Source organism: Haliotis asinina, chromosome 11, assembly GCF_037392515.1.
Source record: "Haliotis asinina isolate JCU_RB_2024 chromosome 11, JCU_Hal_asi_v2, whole genome shotgun sequence".
Taxonomy (NCBI): domain Eukaryota; kingdom Metazoa; phylum Mollusca; class Gastropoda; order Lepetellida; family Haliotidae; genus Haliotis; species Haliotis asinina.
Genome location: NC_090290.1, coordinates 21,934,706 through 21,962,166, shown reverse-complemented (window position 1 = coordinate 21,962,166; position 27,461 = coordinate 21,934,706). Strand labels below are relative to the sequence as shown.

General features: G+C 37.3%; 1 protein-coding gene across 1 annotated transcript in view; it reads right to left on the bottom strand.

Annotated features, from left to right (window-relative positions):
• Positions 1-27,461, bottom strand: part of LOC137256363 (coiled-coil domain-containing protein AGAP005037-like) — a 240,659-nt gene that overhangs the window by 171,460 nt on the left and 41,738 nt on the right. The window lies entirely within an intron of this gene.

The window sequence follows — 27,461 nt, the reverse complement described above, 5'->3', positions numbered from 1 at the left end:
TTTCCAAGAATACATCTGGAACAGATCCATACCTTAATGAAGGAACCTCCATTGAAGGATAAGCACCGACATTCTCATCAATATTCCTGATGACAAAGCAGTTACTTAACCCATGGGCTTACTACCAGATACTATGGCTAGCTTCATTTGATTCCAGGATGAAGCAAAGGCTTAGTGCTAGTAGATGATACAGTGATGATACTGTGATGATACTGTCTCACTGTCCCTGAAACACACTTTTTTTTTCCTTCCATAGCCCTTCCTGCAACACTAAAACCTAAATGAAGCAAGACTAGATTTTCCTCCGGTTCTCAATCTCTCATCCCAATGAGGCTTCTTTTCAATTTAAAAAGAATTATTTGTTTCTTTCAAAATTGTATATATTCAGACACTAAGCGTTAATCTACTCTGAATCGTCGTGTAATTCGTTGTCCTGATCGGCCAGTATTTTATTATGCAGTGGCAATTTACAGCTATCGTGTGGGTTTGATTACAGACAATAGACAAGATCACATATCTCACATGAGATCACACATGTGACATACAGCCTATTGACCTGTGAAGATTTAGGTTAGATTCAGTCTTCAGTAACCCATGCTAGTAAGGAGCGAACGTTGGGATTGGATATCAGGCTTCCAACCTTGATTGATGCATGTCAATGTTTCTAAAATGAGTAGGTTGATGCTCATCGATGTTCAGTTATTTACAGATCACCATTATATAGCTGCAATATTGCTGAGTACAGCATCAAACATCAAACAAAACATTATTATTCCCATGCATGACAAACACAAGGTTCTTGGGGGAGGCTATTCTGACCAGAAATCCTCACAGAAGGGCAAGCACAAGGTACTTGGGAGGCTATGCTGACAGAAATCACCACAGAAAGGCAAGCACAAGGTACTTGGGAGGCTATTCTGACCAGAAATCCTCACAGAAAGGCAAGCACAAGGTACTTGGGAGGCTATGCTGACTTAAATCCTCACAGAAAGGCAAGCACAAGGTACTTGGGAGGCTATTCTGACCAGAAATCCTCACAGAAGGGCAAGCACAAGGCACTTGGGAAGCTATTCTGACCAGAAATCCTCACAGAAGGGCAAGCACAAGGTACTTGGGAAGCTATTCTGACCAGAAATCCTCACACAATAAAGCAAGAACACGATACTTGCAATTCTATTCTGATCAGACATTTTAACAGGAAAGCAAGCATACAATACTTGGGAAGGTATTCTGACCAAGAAGGCAAACACAAGGTTCTTGGGAGGCTTGTTCAGGCTGGGATCATCAAAGGGAAACAAGCAGAGAGGACACTGGTTCAATGTTGCAAGTCTGTATGAGAAACTATTGGACATTTTATACATGTAAACCCTTTGAAGTAAGAAAATGTGAGATTTTAATCATGCATTTCCCATAAAGTAAAACCACTTAAGGACTTCTGTTCCAAGTCTGTCTGAGAAACTACATCTCATTCTATACATTTAAACACTTTGAAGTAAGAAATTGGGTAATTCTGATATGCATGTTCCCTGAAGTATATATCTCAGAGCAGTTAATCTTCATTGCAAACCCGAATAGATTCCCATCAGCTTATCTCTTGATCAACATCCATTTTCCACCAAAACCTTGCGATGTTGTTTTCGCATGCCATCACATAACTGTAATTAACCACTGCCCATATGTATGTTAAACTGATGAATGGTTTTCTGATAGGTATCTCACATGCATCTTCATGAAAGGATCTCAATGGTTGTTTCTCACACTCACTAAAAGCAATCATTCAAATACAGGCAATTAGTTGTCTGCCAAGCATCGGTAATCTGTGACATTACGCATCGCTTAGGTAACTCTTCAGTACCCACAATGCATCATCACTCCCGATTCCTCAGAACATGCCATTTTAAATGGAGACAAATGCTGTCTCAGATCCTTTGATTAGTTTCAGCTATCCATCACTTTGTTTTAGGGACACATCTTCTTCAAACACTTTCCATATTCATGCTTCTTTTATGAATGTTGACTTTTCTTCATTTTATGGCCTGTATACTACTGAAAATAAGTGGAGGATGGTCAAGATTTTGCTTTGATAGTTAATCTGATTCAACAAGTGTAGTCATATCAATATTAAATGAATGAGTAAGCGAATTAGGTTTCACGTCGCAAAATGCCAGCAACATAATGGCGGAGAATCCCAAAAATGGCCTTCACACATTATACCCATGTGGGGAATCAGTATGATGAGCAGATGCTTTAACCACTAACCTACCCCAAGGCCCCTCAAAGTTAAAGAATTTGGAATCCAGATGAAAAAAAGGAGGTATACATTTCTGAACTTTTATGAGTAGCATAAACCTACAATTTGTACATGTCTTTAACACTACATTTTAACCAGAATACCAAATTTGAAAATACTTAAGACACATCACAATGTTCTTAAAATACTCATATGTTACATGTTTAAGATCATTCACATATGTATCTTGATATCAAGTCTATAAGGTGATGGGTTGAACTGAATTTTGAAATTTAACTATTAGCAGCTGATTCCTTTAATAAATTCTTTAAACTTTCACTGTATAAAATGTCTTATTACATATACTGTCATTATTGTTGTCAAAAAATGTGACTGAGTAAAGAATGAGTCCATTTTTATTCAGTTTTATAACAAATTCAAGAACAAAGGTGAGTGAGTGGGTGAATTTAGCTCTATGCTGCACTCACAAAAATCCAGCTCTATGACAGAGGTTTGTAAATAATTGAATCTGAGTGAGTAAGTTTAGTTTTACGCTGCACTCAGCAATATTCCAGCTATGTGATGGCAGTCTGTCAATAATCGAGTCTGGACCAGACAATCCAGTGATCAACAACATGAGCATCGATCTGCGCAATTGGGAACCGATGACATATGTCAACGAAGTCAGCAAGTCTGAATCAAATCTGAAGGAGACAATCCAGTGATCAACAGCATGAGCATTGATCCACACAATTGGGATTCAATGTGATAACCAAGTCAGTATGCCTGACCACCCAATCTCGTATGTGGCTCTTCTGGCAAGCATTTGTTCTTGAAGACCAATTCTAAAGCAGATCTTCATGGGTTAAAAATGGAATGTTCATGTACTGCATTATATATCACAATGTACAATTCATTATTGTGATAAACTGTGAAACAAAATAAATCAACAGCCTTCACTGCAAGGGAGTGAATTTAGTTTTTTGATGCTTTTAGCAATATCCAAGCAATATCAGAGAGGGGTACATGAGATATGGGCTTCACACATTGTACACATGCGGGGAATTGAGGTCTTTGGCACGAGTGGAAACTTTACCATCAAGATACCCCATCGCCCATCTCTACAAATTTTCATAACCTACCCCTGACAAAACTCTATCACAAGAATCTCTTATTAGCCACATTAACAAACATGACTTAAAAATGCTTTGAAATTTTATCAAGAATCAAACTGAACAAAAACTATGCCAATTTGTGGGAGACGTTTTTCGACATTGATCTAACAAACAGAATATATAGTTTTGGCCACATTCCCATGTGAAATAATGTGCAAATTGCAACGGAAAAAAACACTTTGTACATCTAACAAACCATGTTATCATACATCACTTTGCACCGAACCTTGCATCTAAATGGGCTCAAAAACTCAGAGTCCAATTCCCTCTCACCAGTAATTAAAGTTCCCCACACAAATCAAGTCAATTAATCTGAATACTGACTGCCTTCCAAACTATACAGCTGTTTAAAATAAGGTTTTGTATGATTGTATTCAAGCTCATTTCGATCCAATCCTTGATTCCAAGTCCCAAGTGAAATGTGGAAAAAGCGACGCTTTAGTTTATGGTTCATAGAAATTTTGCTTACCATTAGCTGGAGTAATTTTCAGTTGAGCTAAACCTCAAAAAGTGCCTAGGTTCTGTAGCTCACCTGACTATGAAGTCAACAGTCTAAATAAGAAAGACAACAAATAAAAGTGATTGAAACCAAACTAAATTTACACAGCTGCCCAAAATACAAAACTAATATATTGAATCCTACAACTTGGTAAATATATACACAATCTATGATGGGAAGTGAAAAGATGGATAACGCTCAGTGAAATGAACAAACATATTGTAACACTCTTAAAGACACGTTTCAATTTTATTTAAAATTTGGCAAAATGACTACAATCTTTTACGTGTATATCTTTCTGATGTGATCAAACACAACTGTTTTGTTACTGTTTAAAATCTCGTTTGATATGTTTTCATGTGGAATTGAGCCCCAAAACATAAAATGAATGATGTTTGAAAACATGATTAGGCATTTTTATTGTAGGTCAGTATGAATAGATAAAATTAAGGGCACAGAATTTTCTGGGTGGTCACACCAGTAACTAATTTCCTCCAGGATGTTACATACTCTTTATTGTAAGATGTTTGCATTTTCACTTTGTCAGATAAAATTATATTGTTATGGACATTTGAAAACTTGACAGTCACATTCTGTCTAATTTTATTGCTGTTGGTTTGTTTTTCTCTAATAATATCAAGGATTCAGTCAAAATTGAAACTGAAATGCAAGTCCAGTTAACTAACAAACTCAAAGGCCCTACCAATTTTGGTTGCTACAACCATACAACTATAGTTTCACGGATTACAACTAATAAAAATGGTCAAGGCAGACAAAAATCATCTTGTCATATCGGACAGTAAATTACAAGGATGTTTATTATAAACATAGCTTACTGTATGACCTACTTCAGATTGAAGAGAAACATCAGTAAACAGTAGGAAGAACTGATGACGTTATCACGTCCATCTCTGCCACAAGGAACGGCCATTGTGTCTTCCTGCCTGTCCAGTTGGCTAAAATCAATACTTCTCCCAAGGTCAAAAGGGTTTAGTGTTAGTTTGCTTGGTCAGCATTTTTGGTCGATTGCCAACCTAATCCATTCAATAATGGTACCAACAATAACTGGAATTAACATCTCCTTATGGTGTACAAGAGATCAATCGCTGAGTTCATAAACATTGTCGTGAATCAGAGCCTTTGGACAGTTGAGTTTACAGTGAAACAGAGCATTCTGCAAAACAGAGCATTCTGAAACGTTTCATGTTTAAATCATTTAATTTCAGCTGCATCTGAAATCAACTGATTTTTTATTAACCATTATGACGTATGCATCCTAATATTGATTACGTCCAAAAGAGAGATGTTTCAATTTTTTGTACAACCAAGTTAATTCAATGCCACAGCTTAATGTGAAACAGAATTTATGTCAAGTAAACAGCTTTTCTATAAATTTCAATACAACAGAATGATGTGATTTGTTGAAAGCGAGACAAATAGAATTAAAAAAAAAAATAACAGCACTTCTTGATTAAAAAATGTTTCTAACAGTCAAAAAATGATGAATTTCTTCTCGTGTTTAAATGTGCAGATTGAAATCAATAAACACTGTGGAGATGAACAAAGAAAGGCAGTAAATCCAACAGAAACTATTCATTGTCTCCAATTAGATCCTCCTAGTTTGTCTTCTGGGATTACTGGAAGCCTGTGGCACTATATACATTCACCACAACCATTATTACAGAAATTTGAATGATTCCTATTTTTGGTATAGCATCAGCTCATTGGTTCATGGGCCCTGCTGCATGATAAGAGTAAATGAGTCGAAAAAGCCTCCTTTATTCAGAGTGTTCCTGGAGTAGGATTTTTCTCTGCAACAGTTATTTGAGATAATTGGAGGAGAGATGTTGAAAATCATGAATAGTGTTTAAATGGCTTTCTTGCATGCTATGAAATTGAGAATTACCATTTTGCAAAGAATCAGACATGTAGTTAGAAGATCGGTTCTTGGAATCTAGGTTACCAGTGATTACAATAAAGTTATTTCTAACATACTGGTTGTCATGGTGATTGTCAGAAGCAGGTTCATTGTGACTGCAGACTTCTTTGTTGTGTCATCATCATCACCATCACCATCATCATCATCATCATCCCATTTAAACTGGAACTTTGACACAACACCATATCATTCACCAGACAGAGTGGGAAACAGGGAGGGAGAAAGAGAGGGTGGGTGAGTGAGTGAGTGAGTGAGTGAGTGAGTTGAGTTTTAAGCAATATACCAGCTATATGGCATCAGCCTGGACCAGACAATCCAGTGATCAACAACATGAGCATCAATATGCGCCATTGGGATCTGATGATATGCATCAACAAAGTCAGTAAGTCTGACCACCCAATCCTGTTGGAGAGAGAGAGAGAGATAGATAGAGAGAGAGAGAGAGAGAGAGAAACACCAAGACAAAGAAAGAAAGAGAGACAGACACAGATAGAGAGAGAAAGAGAGAGAGAGAGATGGATTCGTGAAGCAGTTATCAATTATTTGAGGCATCTAGCTCTGGCAGTGTGACAGAAGGTATGTGTTAGACTTGCACAAGATTCTAAGGTAATGATTAAATGATAATGATTGTAAATAATAATTTCCATAAAGACATTAAAATAACAGCCTTATGTCCTGTCCCATTATCTCGTCTGTCTCTTTAAAGGATAGAATTACTAGACATCTATAGACTTATTGTTCAGTACAGTGACCACTGACCACTACACCTATCTCACACATAGCGCAACTAGACCACTGACCACTACACCTATCTCACACATAGCCCAACTAGACCACTGATCATAATCCGGCCACTTAAGCACCACCATAACCCACAACACTCACACCTTCTACCTGCACAGTCCATCACTGTCCATCACTGACCACCAGCTCCAGGAAACCCCCCAGTCAATGACATATCTAGTCACACCAAACAACATCCAGACTGATCTGGCAAATACACTGACAGCTTGCATATCACATCAAACAGAACCATTCTAGCAGAAAAGGATAACATTATTCATTCCCTTTTGACAACTACCTCTGCATCAGCAACTAGCATCATTAGACAGCATCTCTTCCAATCTATTGATCTGAGGGGAGAACTCCATCATCTAACTACTCCGATAAGAAGATCAGTGTAAGTCAAAGGAGCAGTTAACAAAGCCAGATAACATGCATCACGTCATCTTTGCTCAAGCTAGTTCCTACATTTGCAAGGTAAACTATTTTCCTTGGAGTTCACCTGTAAACAAACATGGTGTTAAAAAATCAATATTTTCCTCCTTACTTCTCCACCAATGTCATCGCACCCACCATTGAGTTAAAGACTCATCAAGACGATTCCTCCTTGTATTCCATAGAAATGACACTAAGCTTCAGGATTCTTACATTTCACAGAATTCCGGAAATACTTGGATATTTTTCTTCAGAGAATCTTGTAATTATTGGCATTTTCACAGGTTACACGAACGACAGAACTGATTTTAATCTTGATATCCTCTTACGATCAGACATCAACACTTCTGCACTGTTTGCATGTCAAGGGTTTATTTCACATGTGGAATAAACCTCTCCAAGACTTCAGATTGCCAGGTTGTCAAACTGATGTGACGAGTGTTGCCAATTCCACAGAATCACAATATTATCCATCACATCGAAGCCAGGTGTTTATTCAGCAACTGTTGTAGTATGTACACTATCAATTTCTCTCACATTACTTGACATCGATGTTGGCTCATGGGAAAGAGAAAACAGTTCCTATATTGATCTCTACCAGAATGGCAGCAATATGTAGACTCTGGATCATAGAATAGTGCAACACTTTCTGCTGATGAAGATGACAGAATCCTGTACACAGGACCTACAGACCAATTCCAAGAAGATCACAAGCTTCAATCAGGTTTCATATGATCTTCATTCAGTAAAGTTTAACCACATCCATCCTCCGTAAATGTTTGATTGTCAGATCTGCAAATATACCTTTTTACATTCAAATTTCAATACAAACATAACAATTTATAAACGGTGGTCAAATTCCAGTAAACTGTATTTCTGGTATGTTTTTGCTGAAGGACTCCACCATAATGTCTCTACGTTCTTGCAATGCTGATGGTGCCATTTGTGCAGACAACTTGCTCATAGAAACTTGCATTGTGAATCTCAATTCGCACATCAGTTTCAAACCAGAGTTGGTCGTAGCTAATTTTGTTGCGGACAGTTTGCCCAAACTTAAAGCATCTTCGCCACACCAAAATCAATACTGGCTACCAGAAGGTCTTCAAACCATGTCGCAAGAATTGCGCCACAGGATTTAGTTCTTGGATGAAATTGTCTCGACTTTTTGTCCTCATGCCGTGAAGATATGCAGTCACTCATTTTGATAGCATCCACCATTAACAAGTTTCAGTAGTCTGAATTTTTGACAGTGGCAAACTGGTAATTTGCTCTCTGACTGAAAGGAAGCACTGACAAAGAGAAAAGGCTTCATGCCACCATTCAGACTAATTCACAGTCACATGTATAATTATCTGCCACATTTGATCAGTATTCAGTGATGACAGCGAAACAAGACACTCATGAAATATCAAAGAACAATTCCATTTCAGCTACTGCATCCGCTAAGGAACATGGCAGTTTCTAATTGCCAAAATATCCAACCAGTTTGACTCAATTCCTCAAATACATATTGTAGAACAGAAACACCCTTTTTCACTCTTGTAAATGAATTCCAACTTTGAAAACCAATCCACTCTAAGATCCCCAGCAAATCCACTGATGAGATAAAACACTTCCCTTGTCCTCCAATATGAAACAGTTTCAAGAAATCAAAGAAAGGCTTCTAGATTCTTTATCAATCTCTCCTTGTGAAGCAATTTGAGAGAATCTCCATGACAATTTGGCCTTGCATTCCTGTCCTGCCTTTGTGAAACATCCAGTCAGTTTGGGAAAGTCCAGTCTGTCTCGTAACTCTCCCGGACCAACCTAGCTGTTACCTTCATTAGTGTTTTGCTACCAGCGTATAACCCTCTCAGCTGATTCCACAGATCTATAAAACAACCTTACATTGTAGTTTCGTCTCTACAGGGCTGCCCAGTCAGTATGACATTGTATCCCATTGAGAGAGTCATTCTGTATTGATTGGTTGGGGTGTAGTGCTATGTGGGAGAGTCCATGTGACAAACCATTCTCTGACTTGCCAACTGTCATGTTGTCCTCTATCTTAATGTTGCTTACACTTCTAAAGGATAATCGTCTAAATTTTATTGAAAGAAAATAGCCAGAAAGTGGAGACAATAGATTTAATGGAGATGCCTGGGGACAAAGGGAGAAATAATGATGACAGACTTTACTGGATCCTTTTACTCGATATGAAGTCAGAGATTAGTTGTTTTTGTAAGTGGTCGATGCAGTTGTCACCAAGACAGCAGATCATGTTGTCAAAGATGCAGGTGTTCTAAATGAGCGGTGTGTGTTTATAAATGTAGTTTAGTGACATTATTGAGTCATTTCCATGTAGAAGAAAAGGACAAAGGGAGAAAAATGCTGTAGACATTTGCTGCTCTCAAGATACCTCAAACCATGACAGAGTGCTGATATATCACAAAGCAGAACTCAGGATAATGAAGGAGAGTTGGACTGATATGATAGTGCAAACGATATTTTAATTCTGTAATTGCACAATAGTTTCAGTCTTTTAACTAGACCAGACCAGACCAGATCAGACCAATTAAACACAGTTCCCCTCGCATTACCAGTAAGTCTAGGATTCAAACTGGTAATCAGCAGATTCTTGTTCGGGTAAGGGGGGTAATAAAAACTTGTATTACAAATCTTAGCCACCTGGGGTGTTATTAGGTGACTCTGGGATGTGCTGATCCTCACAGACAAGGGACACAACTCCTATTGTACTGTAGTGACTTGGAAATAATCGAGACTGGACCAGACAAATCAGTGATTGCTGTGACCTGGAATGTCCCATGTACAATGACAACTTGGGTCAAAGTTGATAATTCTGATCATCAGAATCCCTCCTCCCGGTTCATGGTAAACAGTGTGAGTGAGTGGGTAGTTGAGCGGGCGAGTGAGTGAGTTTAGTTTTACGCCTTACTCAGCAATAGTCCATCTATATGGAGGCGGTGTGTCAATAATCGAGTCTGGACTAGACAATCAAGTGATAACAGCATGAACATCGATCTATGCAACTGGAAACTGATGACAAGCATACCTGCCTTTTATGGCAAGCGTGGCTTACTGAAGGCATATTCTACCTCGGACCTTCACAGGTTACAACAAACAGGACTTGTTGGGAACTTATGCTCACTCATATTCCCTTCAGGGCCTTCTGACATTAATCTAAGTGAGTGAGCAAGTGAGTGATTAAGATTTTATGCTGCTTTTCGCAATATTCCATCCTTGTCCTGAGGATACTAGAAATTGGTATCACACATTGTAATCCAAATGGGACCTCCAGAATCCAGGGTCTTTGGTGAGACAATTTAATGAATTAACCACTAAGCTACTGTACAAAATTCATTTAATCAAAAGAGATTATAACTGTGATTGAGTAATCATTGCTTTTCAGGCGATGCGGTAGCCTAGTGGTTGATGTGCTTGCCTGTCACACTGAAGACCCAGGTTCGAATCCCCTCATGGGTCCAATGTGTGAAGCCTATATCTGGTGTCCCTAGACGTAATAGTACTGGAATATTGCTAAAAGCAGGCTAAAACTATACTCGCTCACTCACTAATCTATCATTGTATTACACTGTATCAGAATATTAGAATGACTATATCAGTGGCAACTTCTTTATTGTATAACATGATGTGTTAAAGAAGACGCCCTCTATATATTTGTTTTTGTATATTCACGAACTTTTAAATGCCTCTCAAGAATCTCACCAGCCTCTACATTCAGCATATACAGCTTTTCGTGGTGATATCTTGAAAGGGGCATTACCTAACAACATGTGCAAATTCCACAAAAGATTATTCATATTTTGGGTAAATGTCATCTAGACTGTGTGTTTGTGAGAAGCAATAAGAGCGAGATTATGACAGGTGGGGATATATGGTAATGGGTGGCAAGAGAAGCTGCCACGATTATCACCTCACATGCCAGCTAAATTCTTTCTGAAAAGACAAGACAAACATGACACCTTCAAAGGTGGTTTTATGACAAATCCATATTTATGAATTCAAATTGAGTCTATAAGAAATAAAATATTCATGCCTCCCTCTAAAAAGTCACAACCAAATACTTTGAAGCATTCAGCCCATGCACAGATATTATTGTTTTATTCAAATTGTCATCTGATAGAATTTGTCCTTTGAGTGAGTGAGTGTTATAGTTGAGTGAATGATGTAATGAAAGAAGAAGAAAGGGAGGAAAGAACAAGGTAATGGAGTGAGAGGGTAAGGTTTTGTTTGTCTGTAGTTTTACACCCCCACTAATCGATTTTCTGCTAATACTTAAGTCTAGACGAGACAATCCAGTGATCAACAGCCTAAGCATTGATCTATGTATTGGGGGATATGATGACATGTGTCAACCAAGTCAAATGTGTCATCAAGTCCCATTAGTCACCTCTTACTTGGAACTTGAGTAGCTGAACACCAATTCTAACCCTCATTTTAATGGAGCAGGTAAGGAGAGAGAAAGGTTGTTTGTTACTGGCATTCCAGTAATATCATGATACATCTCACAAACCGAAACGGTGAAAGGATGTTTATGATTACCATTTTGTCAAGAACACAAGCATATTTGGAGCTAAAAAAAGCAAACCACATTGCATTCAAACCTAGAATCACAGGATCTAGGCAAGTCTAAGGAACATAACTCTACCCTGACTGGTGATGACTGAGCCACCAATTCCACTAAAAGCTAAACGAATGTCGGATTTAAATATTCAAAACCCACATATATCCAACTGACTTTCAAATACAGAAAATATTAACATTTTCTAAAATGTCAAATTCTGTAATACATTTTAAAAAAAATATGATCTGACTGGCTGCAAAAGTAACAAGTTTATATAGAAAATATCAAAATAACTTCAAACTGCCTGAAATGTCCATAAAAGTACAATACCAGAAATGTTCACAGCTGTAATGCTCTTTTTAACAAAATCACATGTTACGTCTATTTATGTTGCGTAACTTTTCTGAACAAACATTACATAGAAACAGCCATTACATTGATTGGCTTCCAGAGTACATGTTGAACTGCCTTTGTCGCCAGTAGGTTTCTCAGAGACCTCTACATCATCAATTTTGGATGGTTTTAGCAATTGATCTTCTATTCCTGAACTCTTCAGTACTGGAGACAGAATCAGTTAAGTGAGATCAGTTTACGATTCCCTTAACATGTTGCTTTGTCGGAAGAAGGCGAGCTTCATCCTTTCGCTGTCAGTGCCAGCACGGCGCATGCGGCTGTTGCAACACGAGTAGTGACTGATGTTGTTTTGGCTGTCCGAATAGCTGCTTATTTCAAAATAACTGTCATGTATTACAAATGTGAAGTGCTCATGGATGAGAGCACACTGGATGATAAATTGTTTTGGTGTAACATCCATCAACTTAGGGAGAGTGTTGTTCAAGGTCGGTTGTTCGATGGATGTTCCCCAGGAAGTTGGGAATGAAACTTGAAGACACACAATTCTGCTGGCAATAAAGACAAGGTTTTCAATAAATATCTGCTTTGGTGAGGGAATAGCTTGTCATACGTGTGTGCATCTTCATCATCATCATCATCATCATCATCATCATCGTCGTCGTCGTCGTCGTCGTCGTCATTATCATCATCATTATCAGCAGCAGCATAGGGTACATGAAATAAATTCGAAATCAAAACCCTCACCTGAGAACAATCATCGTGCTTTGTATACTTTAATAATATGTACTCAAAAATATGTTCTAATTATCTCCTGGTGTGTATTATTTCTTCCAGCTCTCAATCCAGGAAGCATGGATCACGTGATCATCATAATAAGACAACAGTAAGATTTTCAGCCAATTAGAGAGGATTCTTTAGTATCAGGAAGTAAATGCAAAATCTGCTGCAAGAAGCTGGAAGTCATTCAATTTTTTTGAGAATCCAATTAGAATTTTTCCAACTAAGCTGTTCGGCTTTAAGCACCAGGCATAAAAACATAAAATGATCTAATGTCGATAAATATTATAGTCTCTGTGGACTAATATTTGAAAAAATTCTTGCTAGATCCAGAATATCTCGGAATTTTATGATAAGGGATAAAATAAACAAACAAATCCCTGGTTATAACTGCACTGAGCTCGACGGAGAACAAAGTCTGACAAGATTTAATGCTATATCAATATTTCAGCAAAGACAATGGGCTTGAGGAAATATTTTGTGAACCTGCAAAGCCTGATAATGTAACAGTGGTTACCAACGAGACCATTGAAAAGATAATTACATATTAACAGGTTGCAACAACCCCTGGGATTTTAAAAACAGCATTTTATAAAATATATCAAAATTGATTTAATAATGTAAACTCATTTGTTTGATTTAAAAACCACTGAATGTACATCATTCATACTTTTAAACAAGATGTAAATACCTGTCCAGTGCGATTTTACAAACAGCGGCATTAAAATATATATCAAAATTAATGTGATTAAAATTAATGAGCAATCAGGTTAATTTAAACAGTAGTAGACCTGTGAACGGAGTGGGGTAGAATAGGCTTTCAGCAACCCATGCTTGCCATAAAAGGCGATTCTGCTTGTCGTAAGAGACACATGACATAATAACAATAATGCTCATGCTGTTGATCACTGGTTCAGACATGAATATTTACAAACCGCCATCATACAGCTGGAATAATGCAGAGGGTGGCATAAAACTAAACTCACCCACTCACAAAACAGTATTATATGTTCATCGTGCATATTATTAAACGTGATAACAACATAACCGGTGGGATTATACTAACAGCACTAAAATAAATCAAAATTACTGGAACAATGTAAACTTATTAGTTTAATTCATACTGTAGTGAATATTTGTTGTGCGTACTATTGAACCGCTCCCTAATGAAACCAATTACTAAGCAAACTGTAATTCTTGAATATCAGAGCAGCTAAATCCATAGCAATGGCACAGCCTTGGGGCGTCCTCACAGAAACCTTTGATAAAACGTAATTTAATAAATGTCCTGTGGTTTCCCTGATTCCATGAGAGACGGATGCGGTGTTCTTGAGAGATGCCAGAGGAGACGGGGGCTAGCTAGGCAATAAAGCCTCAAAACAAAGAGTAGGCACATTGAGTATTTCAACAGAATTGTTTCTCACACTTGAAATTGAAATCAGACCATGATGGAAGACATCGTGAACATCTTCGTCTTCCTCATCTTCCTTGGCAGCTTCTTTGTGACTGTATAAAAGACTGAGCTCTGTCTAAATTACTAATATTCCTGTGACTCTGAGGAATCTTCAACAATTACATTCTTGGACTTAAATTTATGTGTAGGTTTTCAATATATTTTTTCTTCTAACTGATCTTTTTCCTATTTTTGTTTTCAACTGTGTGGCTGGGCTTAGGTAATTGTTAACCTAGTATTTACCAGACAGTCTTAGGGAAAGGAGAGTTGCCAGAGTGCTGACATTAGTGTTGATGTGTTGGTGTGTGTGAAAGTGTGTGTGTACACATGTTTGGGGTGTAGGGTGCGAGGGGGTGGAGTTTGTAATGGCACCCATAAGACATGTATTATTTTATCATAAAATACATGTACTACAAGTCACTGTTGACATTTAGTAGGGGGCAGTGTGCTATATTTGGACAGAGTTCTGGAATGTACTACAAATCAAGTATCTTGGGTATGTAAGGGGGGCTAACTCTTCAAGCAAAATGAAACAATGTTTGCCTACTTCAAGAATATATCAAAGTGGTGATAGTTCAAGGCTCTACAGTTCAACTAACGTGTTTCTAAAGGAATTTTCAAGGTCAAACTAACAGATCAAAGTTGGTTTTTTTGTGTGTTTTTTTTTTAATTTCATATCTATCATGTTTACAAAATTATAGCTCATTTGATCAAATACACCAGTATATTCACACACACAATTTAACATATATGAGGTGCATGAAATACACTGACCTTTACAATGTACACAAAATGAGGTAAAGATACATGAATCAGCTTTTCAATATAGTATATAATGATGACCAGAATTTAACAATATTACCATTTTCACCAGAAATTACAAACATAAATTTTGTAATGTAATAGTACTGCTTGATTTGACTTACTATCGGAATGGACAGATCAAAGTTGATCAAACCAGCTGGTTTGCATGCAGATATCAAGGTTAGAATTATATATGAAATAATCAAATTATTCAGAAAAACAAACATTCTTAATGATGATAAATGCAGAATCACAAAACTAATATGAAAACAAAAAAATGGTGTAAAACATGCATGGATCAAATAAAGGTTTTCTGTGAATTGAAAAGATTTAACGCCTCAAACTTGATGAAGATATATGCAAGGACAATCATGGACAAAAGATTGTGTTTGGGTGACTATTTGGGTGTCAAACTGGGGCACCTTAGACAGTCTGGTGAGATGGTGCTGGGGCATGAATGGATTTCTTGGTCAAGACTCATTTATGTGTATGACAACCTGCATTGAGGTCAGGTCACAAATCAGTTGAAGTTAAGCACTGAGCTGGGCAGGGACTTGTTGGATAAGTGAAAACATGTTGGTGCCAACTCTTGTCAAGTTTGCTTGGATCCAGCAGCTTTGAAAAGGCTTCAGCACAGCAACACACACAGGTGTCAAGACACAAAACTTGGAAGGTGTCAACACTATGACTTGGAAGGTGTTGACAACAAAACATGGAAGGTGTCAAGACTTTGACTTGGAAGGTGTCAAAATTACAGCATGGAAGGTGTCGATTCTTTGACTAGGAAGGTGTCAACATTACAGCATGGAAGGTGTCAAGACTTTGACTTGGAAGTTGACAGGACTACGACTTGGAAGAGGTCAGTACTACGACATGGCAGGTGTGAACACAACAACACATGAACCCTAGGAGGATAGATACACATCCTAGCAGGAACCAGACTAAATCTTAACAGGACTGTAAGATGACCATGATGTACCACAAAGAAAACAGAGCTATATAGTGTAAATATAAACAGCCATATATAGTGTAAATATAAAACACTAAACCCATCCATAAGGTACTAGCACAAACACTGTTTCAAATACAATCCATTGATCAGGACCAAGGTCCACGTGGAACTATCTGGTCCGTTTGGACTCTGATCTGTCCCAGAGAAACTGATGGCCACTGGCACTAGTGTGAAGAATAAAATGCACTTATCAAATCTGGCCATCTTGACTCCCAAGCAGCTGTGAAGGTATTGATTCCTGGTTCTGTGAAAGATGGACACGTTATGGGTCAGGATTCAAGAAAAATCCATCACCCAGTTGACAGTGTACATTAAGAACAAGCTGATAGGCCATTTGTAGGGTTGTGTCAAATGTGTCAGTGAGACTCATTATTGGAATAAAACGATACACATGAATCAGTGACAAGGTAATATAAATATCATTTGAGCATATTTTCAGACAGGACAATTTTTAAGTGATAAGTATGCAGGCGAAACCTCCAACATATTGATTTATTTTAATGACAGTATCCATATTCTCTGCTGAATGGTTTCTGACTGGGAGTACCTCTGAGGTTTCAGGTTTTATAAAGATGTATTAACAACGCTGAATTGATTTTCATCGACCAGACGTTACAATGAAATCTGATCAATCAAATGCAGAATAATATATGTCATTTCAGATCCAATCAGTGGGTGGTTAATTAGATCTATTGCTTTTCTTCAAACTTAATGAATAAATCATATGTGAGCTTATTGATTATTATGTGTGAAATGTATAACCAACATATACATTCCATTTCACTTCACACCAGTGCCATACTGGGAGACTTAATCATCCTAGCCAGGATGGAAGTACGAACCTGCCGATTTGGAAAATCTGACGACATGGCACCCAATCTATCCAAAAATTCTGTGATCCTTCTGTGATCCTTCCGTGACCTCCAGACTCATATCCTCTGTTTTATAGGTTCATCACTCTGGCGAGAAAGTGTGGTTTTTGTGTGTTGATCATTCTCCCAGATAACCGTCTTGGGAAGATCTGAATATTAACTACACAAACAACTTGTCTCTAAAATGAACATTTCCATCAATGGCAGCAATCTAGACTTGCTATAAAGGCTAGGCTACATTGGGTATATTTGTTTCTGGGTGTGTATGACAAACTAAGTATTAACTTGATGTCAGGTTCACTCCTTCGGTGAGTGAATGATTTTATCTCATGCTACATTGAACAACATTCCAGTTTTACAAAGTAATCACAGTCAAGCAGTGACACCATGGGTTGGTCATCACCACCATCATCATCCCATACAATGGGTTGTCCCTCAAAGATATACCATTACTGTCATCATTGTTGAAATGGTCACATTATCTCTGTCATCGTCATCATAATCATCGTCACCATCGTCATCACTATAGTAGCGATATTCCAACAGCATTATATAATGTTACCATCTAAATAAAACATATTCAAAATGTTAAAAAATCAAATATTTTACAATCAAACTCCATTTCAAAGATACTGATCCATTATCCACTGAATCAACACAATGGCAATAAAGTCTTCACTTAACATACAATCCCACACCAAACTCACTATCATATTTGAACATATTTGCGTAATGTCATTGATGTTCTTATCGATTATGAACAAAACACTTCTGGCTTGAAACAAAGCCATTAAAAAATACACTTGAACTACACGACATACTAGTCTGGCCTTGTATAAAATAACATCACGCAATGCAATTGACCCATTTTCTGTGCTTTTGTTTAAAGAGCAATTGGTCATGGTTGGCCATATCATCATTAATACAAAGTTGGAAAAAAACAGTGGGCCATTGTTTTCATTGTTTGTTGTGAATAAAGGATAAATTAAAGAAGCATGCAAGATATTATTAATGTGCAATCAGGCATTCACTTTATCAATGGCGCTTTATACAGCAGAAGTTTACGAAGGATATTTGCAGAAGACTTCTCTCAACTCCCACAAGACCAGGTAATATATGCATGCATGCATGCATGCACTACAGATTAAAGAATACATGCATTACAGAATGAGGAATGAATGGTTTATGGGACAATGCATGATTGATTTATGTGACAATGCATGCATGACTTATGGGGAAATTAATGCGTGATTTATGGACTGAGAAATGAATGAAATATGGACTGAGGACTGCATGCACTGTACTCAACAGAACTCATGCATCATGGAAAGTCAAAAGGACAAATGCATCTAGCTTAGTACCCATTTCATATTCAGCTCAGAAATTTAATAATATTTTTTAAACAACTTAGCTGGGATAAATCATACAAAGTTTCAGTACCACTGGTCTTCTACAGATGTTGAAGACATAGTACCTAAAAAAACACATGGTTATGAAGACATCCAGGGTTATAGCTGGATAGCAAAATTTTACACAAGATGGCTGCTGTGGAGGCCATCTTTAATATCAGCTAGGAATTCTATGATACATCATAGTAACACAGTTCACTTGCACTTTCTGCTCAGTAGTCTATTATTTTGAAAGAACTTTTGAAAATGTAAATGTCATGACTGGACCATGAATAGACTAACAACTAGACACGTTGTAGAAAAGAAAAAATAATATAACGAAATGGAGTCCTGAGACTTTTGTCATTTTCAGACTAGAAGGGGCTTTCTTGGATATATTTGCTTCAGGGTCAGTACAACAGACTAGCCCATGACTCATGGCTGACAGTAAATCATGACAAAACCCACCTGCTTCACAGTCAAGCAGCTGAAGCAACCTATTAATGTTGTCAGACTGTGGTCAATGTTGTCAGGGACAACCAGACAAGACCCATAAACATCCAGGGTTACTAAGAACTGGTCTTGAGCAACTCTTGCTGACTCTAAGAGGCAGCCGACAGGATTGGATAGTCAGGCTTGCTGACACATATTATTGTATCCTAATCATGTCAATTGACGTTCATGATGTTGATCACTGGAATGTCTGGTCCATACTCGACTATTTACTGTTTGCTACCAAATGCCTGGAATACTGCTGAGTGCAAATTTAGACAACAAATGCTTTGACAAAAGACCAAGCAGAAAAATAAATCATCTTCAGACAATGTTGACTAGTGGTTGATAGCATGAGTGACAAATCACCACAAAACCACTTGCTAGGCAGGGTGTTGCATAGCACCGGTATTCACCACTCTCTTCAAACAAACATTGGGTTTCTACAAGGGTCATGTGTGCCACTGCCATTTTGCCACAAAATTCCCTGGGGCCCAGGAATAATTGGACCAGTCAGTCTTGTCCTATTTGACATGATTAATTAGATGAGGTTGTCCTTAGTTCTCATGACCTGCACCTAAAAGTTCCCTTTCATGGTTATACCTGCAGTGATTGTGCATATTAAATCTCTTCAGTAGACACCCAGTGGAGTTTCACCAATGGATATATTTTTCTTTTGCACCAAACCTCCAATGGTGGCAAAACTGAAAATCAAATTCAAAACGCTTGAACAAATTTAGCTCTGTCATCATTAAGAACAGGCATGTGAAGTGTAATCTTCAATGGTTTCTAAGGAGATGCTGCTTCTGATGTGAAGAAATTTATTTCAAGAAAATGTTTGTGGTATTTTCACATACAAAAAAATAGAAATTGAAATGTTCTTGGAACTGGTAATATCTCATGGGGACACTACATAAACTAACTATTTTTAAGACAACCTGTCCCTAGTATGTGATCACCTTCAGAACATGTCTGGCATGGAACCGCTTGAAAGGTGCAAATTCATGTCAGAGTATTTGTCTGTCAAAAACCAATCAAATTTGTTCAAATAGTTGACCATTCATGAAAGTGAATTGTGTGTCATGTTGCCTAGCTCAGAATTTCCATTCTTATGTGACGTTTCATTTTACGAGAGCCTTGCCTAATAAGGATGGATATGAAATTTTCATGGTGCTCAGTGTTGTCAAGGCAACAGGGTGATCTATGAAGTTCATTTCATGTCTTGGATTTTATCTGTTTTGTTTGTTCTTTAATGCTATACTGAGGGGTATTCCTGCTATATGATAATGTTATATAAATGATCAAATTTGGATGAGACAATCCAGTGATTGACATCATGAGCATTCATCTACCAAATTCAAATACAATGACAAGCATGGGTTGTGGAGGACCAATTCATAGTGTGAACTGAATGAAAAGCAGATGCGTGAGCTGTGCTCTTTGCTGCACACATAAATTCCTGTTATATTTAGTATCTCGTAAGTGGACAATGCTTCAGCAACTGAATTTGGTAGCTGATGGTGTTTCAGGTCTTGACACTAACTTCTTTATCAGTGGAGAATCAATAGAGGGCTCTGATAGTCATCTCATCCTATCTCTCTTTCCATCCCACACCACCGCCCTCCACCTCCCACCCCCACTGTTTCACATATGTGCTTTTTTTATGCTTAAATGCCTACCATGACAACATGTTATTTTGTGTAAATTTAGAATAGTTTCCGTATCATATTTTCAGGCAGAGGTTTTAGAACTTACCCTCCAAGTGCTTCAGGCATAGCACAATTTGTCTGACAAACCAGCATGGATTTGACAAACCGCTCGTGTATGGAAAAGTAATATCCGTTTCAAACACTTGTTTTATAGGAAGTTGCAACATCACAGAAAGCTTTACCTGATAGGTTCTGATTGATTTTTTTGCAAATCTGAGAAATATGAAGAAAGGTCTGCAATATTCTCTTGTGTAGCTAGGTGTAAATGTCAGCACGTCTTGAGGGACACCTGCTTCTACATTTCCTCAGATGAGAGTGTGACTAACATTTCTATGCTATATTCCGATGCAACTGGATTGTGTTTATCCTAAAAGACAGCATCTATGATATAAGCATAAATGCTCACAGCAAGGTCATTACTAGAATCAGGCTGTAAAGTCAGGGGTTAGAACAGGTCTTCATCATCCTGTAAAGATCCAGGTTAGAAAAGGTCTTCAGCAACCTGTGAAGATCCAGGTTAGAATAGGTCTTCATCATCCTGTGAAGATCCAGGTTAGAATAGGTCTTCATCAACCTGTGAAGATCCAGGTTAGAATAGGTCTTTAGCAACCTTTAAAGATCCAGGTTATAATTGGTCTTCTGCAAAGTCTGAAGATCTGGATTAATTGGTCCTGAGACAGCAAACCCATGAAGATCCAGGTTGGTCCTCAGCAACCAATGGTTGTTGTAGAGGTGACTAACAGGATTGGGTGGTAAGACTGACTTGACACGTGTTATCATATCCCACTAGCAAAGATTGAGGCTCATGCAGTTGATCACTAGACTGTCTTGTCCAGACTATCATTTACATTGCACCGCCTTACAAGTTTAATATTGCTGCTTGCAACAAACATAGAAACAAACTGGAAGCAAGGACCATCAGATATTTATTCTGTGGTTGTCTGACCAGCTCCTGGGTCTTGCTTTCATTGACCACCTCGGGGCTGGGTCCAAAGGTCCTTGATTCCACATGAGGACTACCCCAAGCAAGATCATTGGCTTTGTTTAATCCAGATTAATTCAAAAAGATCTTAAATGCATCTTCTTATCAGTCATTTCATTACAAGCTCAATTCAGTCATTTTCCCGGAAAGGTGACGTGTACTACTGGACATAGATTCCAAGGTGCTTTCCTGAAGAAGAAACCAGTATTGATCTTTGACAAGTTAATCTTCAAGATCATGCTGTCATGTTTTTTGGCCAAACCACTTTCAGACAGCACACTGTCAGGTCAGCACTGGAAATTGCTGATTTTCATTTTCAAATGGATTAATAAATAAATTTAAAACAATCTGTGCAGAACATAAAGAAAGTGGTACATGATGATGTGTCAGGAACAGGAAGGAAATATTGTATCAAAGAATAAATAGAAGATGAAAAATCAGTCAATGTTTATGTTTATCAAATAGCATCTTCTAAAATGCCAGTTAAGCATTTAAACTTTGCAGAGCATATATTTCATAATTGACTAAAACATTTCCACTAAAACCTTGATGGAAGGCATAAAAAGGAATGAAAACAAACAAAAGGTGAAGAAATAACATCAGGATGTGTTAGTGTATCTGTTAATCTATTCCTTAAACTGAGTGAGTGAGTGAGTGAGTGAGTGAGTATGGTTTCATGCCATTTGAGCAACATTCCAGCGATATCATGGTGGGGACACCAGAAATGGACTTTACACATTGAGTCTTGAATCTATGATGGGAATCAAACCCGGTTCTTCACTGTAGAGCAGAAACTTTAACTACTTGGCTATCCCGTTGTCCTTACAACTCAAGCTATTTTCCAGCTAAATGATAACAGTTTGAGAATAATCAAATTTGGAAGAGATAATCAACAGAGAACACAATTTCATACTGTGAGGCTAAGATGGCATATAATCCACTAAACACCAAGTCACCTCATTGGCCAGCATGGGTTCCTGGAGAACCAGTTTTGGTAAATACTGTGTTGTAATATATATGATGAAGTTGGTTGGACTTTCTCACCTGTTATTATTCATCAACCAGTGCAGTAAGTCAGGATCAAAATCTCATGAATATGCAAATGAGGTATCCAATCAGGAAATACTTTTAATAAGTTCCAAGCATGCATGGAATCCCTATCAGCTGCTGCCAATGCTTCAAACGAGTACAGCTTGGTGTCTATTGATGTGTTTCGGTGAATGAATATAGTTTCATATAATTTGACACTATTTAATTAGGGCAGTTTCATCTAACATTGTATACATACACACATTGAAAACTTACTTAAGAGTGTGGAGGAACCCGTTAATATAGAATATTTCAAGAATTACATCATATTACAAAGAAACTAACACCATTCTGCTTTCTGAACTTTCTCTGGAAAAATATGTGTATCATACAATAAAAATAGTTTTCATCACACAGAAAAACAAATGTAATATAGAAAATCATTATTTTTGGTATACTATTTTATTTGGAAATATACCGCACAAGTTTTGATAAGGACACTAAACAATATGTGCTGTTTATAAGTGCTACATGTACATGCTATATATTCCATATTATATTTACCTGCTATATCAACCCTGAAGATCTGGGTTAGAATTGGTCTTCAGCAACCAATGCTTGATATAAGAGGCGACTGATGGGTTCAGGTGGTTGAAACAGTGTCATCATCTTCCAACTGCATTGCTTGATGCTCATGATGTTGATCACTGGATTTTCTAGCACAGACTCAATTATTTATAGAATGTCACCATATAGCTGGAACATTGCTGAGTGTGACATTATATAACAAACAAATAAACAAACCTGTTGTATACATTCTGCATGTATATGTTATATCTACATGTTCCATTCTACATTCTTTGATCAATGACATAAGTGGCTTCAATCAGGAAAACAACCCTTTAAAAGTTCAGCTGTATATTTCATAATATGTGCTCAAATTTCTGCTTGGTACATGAATAGTATTCTCAATTTACAATCATTCTTCTCACTGCCAAAGCGCATGGAATTATTCATTTATTAAAATACACTAAATCAACTTTAATAATTCATGATAATCGTCACAAGTGAACTCCATTAGTGGCACTTATCGTATACAGATACTTTGCATGTGGTTGTTTTAATAATATATATTCTCTCGGATGTGTTAGTGGCGCTTATTGTATACAGATACCTTGCATGTGGTTGTTTTAATAATATATATCCTCTGGGCAGACGAGGTAATTAAAGCTGTGATATGTCCTTCACAATGGTATCACCTTGTATATCATAGTGCTTCATATTACAAATTTGGTACATCTGTATTCCGTTCCTCATGTTTCCATGGTTACAGACAATGCAATTGTCTGGAAAAGTGGAATAGGTCCCTCGAGGAAGTTACTCAGTGATTAATTCAGCTTACTGGGCAACTGAGGTGAATTATAAACCTTTAAATGAAACTTCCTCGCTGATCTTAAAATCACTCATGCTCATTCGTTAACACCTGTATTACTCTGGGGCACATATACTGCTCCACTGTCGTGACTTGCCCCTGCTACAGACCAACTGATTGACTACCCTCTGGTTCTACTCCTCACCCCTACAGGATGTCCCCCTAGGCAGATCTCACACTCCAGGGCTGACCTGAGGGACCAATGTACAACCTGGAATTCTGCCAGACATTCAAGGAATTGCTTCAACAAATCATACCAATATGAAACACAAAGTCTCTTTAGTGTGGGGCCAGAATTTCAATAAATTTTACCACACTGTAGCTCACCTTGTCATTTTTAAATGTTCCAAACTTTCAAATTTTATCACAGTAATGAGCAAAGAATGAAGAAAAATAATCACTTACAAAAGGAATTGTACAGTCAATAGCATGCTAGCTCCCCTCATACATATTAAATTTGTGACATTATGGACTGAACTTTGAAATATTTCAAATTTTATGACACAACATATGAGTGTATCAAATATGTTAAAACAGTAGCTTTTTATATATTTGGACTGCTAATACAACATAAAAAGGGAGTGAGTTCGGTTTATGACTCTTTCAGCAAGATCATAGTGAGAGACACCAGAAATGGGCTTCACACACTGTACTCATGTGGAGCACTTTGCATAGGAAGAATAAGCATTAACAAACATTTTAATGGCAAGACATCTTATGAATGCACGTTTTCACTACCCCTAAACACAAGCCATGAGATGCACGTGCACAACACAGTAGTTCCATAGATCACTTCAAACCATTAATTTGGACAATCATCTTGCAAAACACTGCTGTTTGTGTTTGTGTCTAGACATTTTTTTTTGCTTGGAAATGACAATCATACACATGCAAATTTCACGTCATACACCTGTCATCTTTCAAGAGCGATTATTTAATACACAACTATGGTCGTACGGAAGTGCAAGTGATGATGCACTCTCAAAACATTCATTATTACCATATCAACATTGATATGTGATGTATCTCCCATGTTTTCCAATCATAAATTAAAAATGAAGTTCCCCTACCTTTTTTAAAGAGTAGTTTGCATGCTCTTTGCAAATATAAATAAAACATTGCATGTTTTATTTACCTGTATCATTGTGACAACAAAGTTGGAATGTGAAATAAATTATAGTTGGAAAATTCATTGGAAATTATGTTGCTTCTGGATACTTTTGAACTATATGATTGAAAAAAAGAATACTTTCACAATACACTTAATCTCTGAATCTCATGTGTAAACATGTGGAGACAACAGTCAGAGGGATACTTGCCCATGAAAGGTAAGTGAATATCAAGTTTCTTTGCAAATATCGAGTTAAAAGGGTAATTTTGTATGAAATAATATCAACATCCAAAAATCGAGACATCCGTTTTGAGTTAAATGACCTTGAATAATGACCAATCATGAAGGATTTTACTGGGTCCGAGATGTTATTTCGAGACAACCGAGATATCAAGTTATCAGAGTTGCACACAACAGTGCTCAGCTGTACAATCATTACAAAATATAGCCACTTTTGCTGGAATCTATTCATAATTTCATTTCTGCTAACTGAACACCTTCAAAGAAGAAACATCATGGTCCATGAGAGCCAAATTAGTTTGCATATACCATAAAAGAAAAATAGCTGACAAAGAAAGTGCCATTGATGAATCAATAAATTCAATATAAAATGAAACTGCAAAATAAACAAATGCTTCGAATACGGTCACTGTTGAATTACTGAACATCGACCACAGGGAAAGCTCGGTAACCGAAATAGCTATTTGAGGGCAGATATTGGAAACGTCGCATGCATATCAATATATGTTGTGATCAATGATCAGAAGGACTGAGAGGCTGAATCTAAACAGTTCCTTATTCCAGGCAGTAATATTCAGCTGTATCAGGATGGCTTGTAAATAATCAAGGCTGCATGCCAGTGACTGAGGCAAAATAGCTCAAGTGTCCTGGGCTGCTTCGCACTGTCATATCTGCAGTGAGTGAGTGAGTGAGGGAGTGAGTGAGTGAGTGAGTGAGTTTAGTTGCCTTTAGGAATATTCCATCAATATCACAAACTGGACACCAGAAATGGGCTTCACACATGGTAACTGTTTGAAATCGAACCTGGATCTTGAGCCTTGATAAGCAAGCATTTCAACCACTAGGCTACTCAACCACCCCGACTGGATACCAAAGATAAATAGCATGAGCAACTATGTTCCGAAATTATTCATTTTCTAAAGGTCATGGACACCTTTTACTGACTCATCACAGAGGAACAATTCTTAACTGACATCAACAGTGTCCTCGTTAACGCAGAAACCAGTGTTTTTCACACAAAAATAATAAAAACATGCCAAAAATATTCTGTGTGCGTGTTTTGGACGCATAGATTCTGATATGTTTATTTAAAAAAGTATGTTAAAACAGCAACACAGAAAAACAGTCACTTTTGAAATGATTCAGAATTGTAATGGAAATAGCACGCACAAAACATTTGGACTACATATTTATTATCTTATTTCTGCACGCACTTGTACAAAACCTGCCGCAAACACTGCATTAAGCCAAGGTACAAAGTTGTCTATTTCAAAATAGGACAGATGAATTCTATTTGCTTTACAGACTTTTGTCCTATAAAAAATAACTAGTCAAAGTAATATTCCTTCTAAACACTAAAACTGTTTTACTTCTAGCAATTAATGAAGTGTATTCGGGGAAAATACAATCCAAACACAAATTTTCTTGTAAGTGTACATCTTTTGGCAATAAAAACTTTAGAATTTTTTTTTTTTAAGCAGGGAAAATTCATTTTAATTTTTTCTTCATATTCTTGAAAAGACAAGACTGGCAGATCTGTAAAACAAGATGGTATGGCCTAATATATACATATATTAAAAATTTGTTTAGAAAAACGAAGCCATCAAATTCTTCATTTCTATCATGAGCTGTGGGTGTCCAGGTTTGCCAAATCATTCCATACTTGAGAAATTATTAAATTAATTTTCTTGTATTTTTCAGACAGACTGAACAGTCTAAACTGTTAAATACACTATACTTCCGGACTACAGAGTGGTGCCTACGTCAAACCAAGTACAAGAACACCATTAATAACGTACCACATTCTATTCACCAGCTGAATATTTCTACCACCACATAATTACTATCATCTACATTGTATCAGTGTTCATTCACATTTCGTTCTCAACTCCCTGGGGAGTATACAAATTCTATGCCACCATGATGTCCTTCCTAGAACATGACATACCATTGTGCATGTTGTACCGCTAGAGTAAACACAGTAATGGTACATCAGATCAGCCATGTTGTATTCATGAGCAATGGGCAGAATTCAATCATTGGAAGAGCTTACTGAAGCTTGGTGCACAGACCATATTTTAAGGCACTTCATTCAGTTCCATTTTTGTCATACAATGTGAATATTTTTCTCGTTATCATCAGTTTTTTTTACTTTTAAGTGAT